Source organism: Pinus tabuliformis, chromosome 4_1 (assembly GCF_031772625.1).
Source record: "Pinus tabuliformis cultivar Carrire ecotype Pingquan chromosome 4_1, CPIR1, whole genome shotgun sequence".
Taxonomy (NCBI): domain Eukaryota; kingdom Viridiplantae; phylum Streptophyta; class Pinopsida; order Pinales; family Pinaceae; genus Pinus; species Pinus tabuliformis.
In genome coordinates, this window is record NC_142303.1 from 916517992 (window position 1) to 916523991 (window position 6000).

Here is a 6000-nt window from a genome sequence, read left to right on the forward strand (position 1 = left end):
CATCAATATATTCACATAATCTGTTTCTCACATAGTAGTATTTAATCCAAGTGTTCAGAGACTTAACGTACTTACCTCGCGGTCCTTTGAGGAAGCGTTGCTCTTCCTCACTATAGCTGACTAAAGTATCCACCGCGAACTCAGTAATGAATCCTCCTATAATTCGATCAAGCTAATGATCAACAGCGTGAGTGATCTTATCCTCCAATGCTTCCAATATACGCACCAAATCTGGGGTCCACACAATAGGACTATCGAGCTTGCACCTTCCTTGGCTATCTGCTAGCTTCACAATCCACTCGTACAGCTTAGTAGGGAAAGATGCGAAGAAAATTTTGTGGTTCTCTATGTATAGGTAGTCATTTAACTACTCTTCTTTCGATAATCATGGATTCCTGTTCTCCTGCACCGCAAATTCATGAATTCTCTTGTCCAACCAACCTTCAATTTCTTTCTTAGTTGGATTCCAATGATACGACATCAGACATCTCTATGTAGATTCTAGTCCTGGCAACAAAACCATTTGTTGGCTTGTTAGAGCTTGACCTAGGTTCAGAGTTAATTAAGCAAACAAATCCGTGTACTACTGGCCCTTTCGGCAACAGTCCACGGAGCGTGAACTGAGGTCTCACCCAAAGCAGTATGGGGGTATATTGGAACTAGGTTTCCGCACCCTTGAGATGTCTGAGGGGTTCATTTAGTCCAACTATGAATACCTTCATGCAGGTTACTTCGCGCAACTCCCTGACCTGCAAGGCCTTCATGCCCTGTTAGATTCACCTTCGCGCAACCCTAACTAGGGGCTGAGGAGATTTCGCACTACTGGAGTAGTGACTTGTCACACCGTGGATCTTACTTATCTTCTTAGAATAGTTAGTTATCTTCGTGTAAACATATACCTTATATTATATTCACCTATTTAGCATATTCATATAAGTTCACACAGTAAATAACTAGTAAACATGCAATTCATACCCAATATACTTTAATGCATAAAACAGGAAAAGATACACAGAAATATGGTAGAACTTATCTTTGTTAATGCTTCAATCGGTTACAGACTCAACTTGCCATGTGCACTCAGCTACAGCGGTCCGTGCACTTAGCTGTAGACTACTAGGCCTCTGCGCACTTAGCTATAGAGCCTTCTCCTACTCTATAACCCAAAGACACGACTCTACACTTTGACTCAATGCTTCATCAATTGCTTTTCTTCTTTCCTTGTTCAGATGTCTCTTTACACTTAGAGCCTCGCTCTATTTATATAATCCCATGGTCCGTAGATCTCTCTAACTGACATTACATTACAAAAATGAGGGTGGACAACCCTCTGACTCATTTACCATCTTCACGCTCTATGCCCACAAATCGCGGAGTCTTTACAATAGACATAGTCAAAAATTGGGCTTTAAGCCCCAAAACTTACCGTGGGGGGATCCCACGCCCAACACTGAACCAATCACTCCATCAATAGGAGGTGTAGCTTGAGACTTAGATGTCATCAGATTAGATGATGGTCTCGGTGCATCGGGTAACATATCATATAACGTGCCAGATTGTGAATAGATGAGGTATAGATACTGGGCACACGTGATGGTTTTTTCCTAAGTGACGCATCCACCCATAGAAATGTCCTTAGAAATTCTGCTGATGAATGTTTTGGTGAACCACTCAGTCAACAACTGATCAATAATATCAAACTTAATCAGGCGATACCTATGCCTCCATTCATGGATGTGATTGAAGATGTGGGTTGCGGTGTCTTGCTTGAGTGACATTAGAAAATGGGTGGTACTATCATAGCGAATTGACAATTGGAAATGTGTGGGAAAGGCCATGGTGAGAGTGTTAAAGTCATGGTAGGTATTTCGAGGTAGCTCGATATACCACTTGGTTGTAGCACATGTAAGAGTTCGTTGGAAAATCCGAAGACGAATGGAATCATCAACGTAGGAATTCGAGGAGCACCATAGGTGATATGTCATTACGTCGAATCGTGGATCCTATTTCTCTTTTCCTTCAAACTTTGGACAATCGCTTGGGATCTTGGATGGAACTGGAGGCCAGTATGGCGAATGAAGAATCAGGTCATTCTTGAGTCTAGACACATCTAGCAATTCCAATGTAGCCAACAATGACAATTGGGTATTGAAAGGCATTTGAGGTCAATAAGCATACCCAACTGGTAGGACCCATCCCTATTGGTAAGGGTTTTGTCCCAATAGTGGAGGGTTTTGTCCATATGGAATTTGATTTTGACCCAACTATAGGTTACCTAGCCCGTAGGGAGGATTCTGACCTTGAAAGCCTTGAAACTGTCCAGCCATAGGCTGTTGATAAGCAACATATGGGTTAAAAGGATGTTGAGCCTATTGGCCTTGGACATATGGATTTTTCACTTGATGTCCTTTGGCATAAGGGTTTTGAACCTGCTGCCCCTAGACAAAAGGGTTTTGAACCTACTACCCTTGGACGTAAGGATTTTTCACTTCTTGCCCTTGGACATAAGGATTTTGGACCTGCTACCCTTAGACAAAAGGATGTTGAACTTGTTGCCCTTGGACATAAGGATTTTGCACCTGCTGCTGTAGGAATTGACCTTGACCTTTCCCTTGCAAAGGTTGACCCTGTTGATATGAGCATAAGGGTTACTGTTGCCTCGGTTGACCTTGTTGCTACAAGGGCTGACCTTGCAGCTGTAAAGGCTGTCCCTGCAGCTACAGAGGTTGACCTTGTGAAGGCATACGCTGGGAGGATTGCGGCACATACTGCACTTGCAGCTGCATGGTTTGCTGCAATGGTTGCAAGGGTTTCCCCTGTGGTTGCTGCAGTTATCCTTGCTGCGGCATTATATGCCCTTGCTGCTGCATGGATGGCCCTTACTGCAATGAATGTTTCCCTTGTTGTTGCAAAAGTTGTTCTTGCTACTGCAAAGGTACTTGAATAGTTCTCGGAGTCACGCCTTGAAAGTTCCCAAACTGTATCTAACCATATCCACCAAGCGTGGCGGATGGACTAGGCTAGACATAAGGTCTAGGTTGAGGGATGTAAGGTGGATTAACCATTGCTTGTGAACCATATGGAACATAAGGAGGTTGGTACTAAACCTGAGCCACATTAGGATGTTGGTACTAGATGTTACTTGACCTAGATGGACAAACAGGGTTTCACTGTTGGTACTATATATTACTCGATCCAACATGACCAACAAGGTTTAGAATGGCACCTGAAGAGTGCTTAGTCATTCCAACCATGTGAGCTTGTGAGCCACTCACATTGGTTGTGCCAAACATCATAGAAACATTCAGACTTTGTCCCCCGTGTAGTGGCACAGCCTGTCCATTTATTGGAGGGATCGAAGAACTAACAGAGACATGACTCGAAACTAGCGATTGAACCTGACGGTTGCTTGGATAGACAAAACAAGAGGATTCGGAACAGTGGGTTGCAACAGCACTAAAGTAACTATAGAATGCACCATCGGTTGGGAGGGTAGGTTCGGGATGAATGGGCCTGAGGTAGGCATAACATTAGACGATGAGATAGGGTTTTGATATAGCGATGAGGCAGTAGGCATACCTGAAACCAACTAATTTAACTAAAGTCACGTAATTATATGGTAACTTAAGATGAACACTGGTCAAAATTCTTCCTGTGTAAGGGAAACCTTCAAGAGGGAAATGATATTCCTACTCCTCGACTATGCACGGAGTGGAAACCCCTGAGTGACTCGAAGAGGAGACTGGGATTTCACCTTCTGATTCCATGGGTGAAAATAGGTGATGACGGACTACCAAAGATGTTCAAGTGTATAATTCCAAAGGAATACTCGGATGATCGTATGAACTATACAGACACAGTGGTGATATCACAACAGGATCGAACAAATGATTCAGAGGATAAACAACTAGTCCAAGATAACCTTTGGAAGTTGGTGAAGTCTCGGGAGTCTGGATTGGATTATCCAGAGATTTGGGGCCAATGTTAGAAAGTGACCCAGTATCTAAGGGAGGGGGAGGATGAGATTACAAAGGCGGAATGCTCGGAACAATTCCAAGTTCAACACCTTTGTCCTTAAGTGATAGCGGTAATTCAGGAAAAGGCTCCTCAAATGATCTTTCAGACAGAGGAGAGGAAGAGGAACTAGGCGAACCTGATGGTTTAGCCACAATGATTTTGTATCAATTAATGAGAAGAGAGATATTGATTCCAAGACTTTAAAATTTATTTAAAGGTATACTCATGATGTGGTCTAGAAAAATACTAACAGGAGTGTTATATGATCGTGGGCAAATTTTTTTTAATATGCAAGAACAAACTGGTGCTCTTTCATGTTTTAAGAGTTGAGAAAGAAGCAAAGGTGACTCTATCACTTTCGGTTTGAAACAAGCTCGAAAGGACAAGCACTCAGATGATATTTTATATTTAGGGAGTCAAAAAGATCAAAATGACTACTCAGGATAATCTAGGAAAAAAGGATTACCAGGTAACTGTGAACTGCAAAATACCTCCCGGTGAACCGAGAAGTATGGGCAGACAATCTCCTCGAATGTTGTGTTCAGTGTATCACGTTTATAAGGCAACAGAATCGGATTCCTATGGATAACGGATTGCAATCTAGAGGGGTCTCCCTTTATATATGCGATGGTACAGGGAACACAAGTCCGTACTAGCACTGTCTAGTGCCGAAGCGAAAAACAACTGCTATGTTTAAAGACACCAGAACGCTTCTCTAGCCTAGACCTTCTAAATGTGATCGTTAGGTTTCAAATGTGCCTTAGGTTAATTGAATACATTTTAAATTTTATCTTGAAATTATGTCTCGGTTTTTAGACCTTATCAATGTGACTCGAAAAACTCCTATATGCAGCTAAATGAGATAAGACCCTTTCAATTCGATGAATTGTTTACACTAATGAGAGTAGAAAACACAATAAATGCAACAAAACAAGCAATTAAAAGCAAATTGACCTTTTCACTACTTCTCTTTTTTAAAACAAAATGATGAAAATCTCTTTCCAATTCCTATCTTTCCTATCAAATGCACTTCAAGTTGACCTTTCAGTAGTAAAGAGAATTCATTTCCTTTCCGATGCAAAGGATGATGCAACTCAAGTCTTCAATGATGCTAACTAATGTAACATATTTATTCAGCAAACTAGAATTATGTATCTTTTCAACGAAATGAAAAAATGAATCGTTCACAAACACTTCAATGAAAAATTTTCAAAATAATCAACCCCAAGCAAATGCAAAGCACAAAAGATAATTCCTTCCAAACTAATGATGCAAAGACTCAACCAAAAACAAGATGAGCAATGTGATCTATGCCTAAAAAGAGATGCTTAATCAACAAATGAAACTTTTCAAACTTGTTAAATGGAAATCAAAGCAACAAAAGGACTAAAAACGAAATGCAAGGAGCAACTTAACTAACAAATTGACTTGCTGAGCACACAAACAGGTGAATGGATGATGACCTAGATGCCCTAGGGCTACAAACCATCCAAGGACTCAAGAAACCAAGTGAAGAAAAGGCAAACCAAAAAAGCACATAAACCAAGCCAATGAAGCTTTCCAATCAAGGAGAACATAGTCAAAACAAGCTAAGAGATAGAAATCAGAAGGGCAAGACACATTGGTTATGATATAGGGGAAACCTTGATCTTCACCTATAGGAATCAACGCGACTGCTTGACTGACCAAAAGCTTTAGAATGGGGTCTGTGTGACTGTTTTAAAGAAACTCGTGCTGATTGACGTGACTGTCAGAAAAATAAACACGTTGACTGAGGATTCAAGGAAAAAAATAAAAATTTTCAAAGGCTAAAAATTTCAAACTTAGATCAGTAAAGCAGGCAAAGCAAAGAAAAGTAAAGGGAAATGGTGATACTAGAAAAGTTCACACAAAACCATAAAATGACAATCAATGAAACAGGAGGATTGGCTCCCAAGCGGAGTCACCAATTTGTGGTGCAGGTAGATTATTAGTGCAGACACA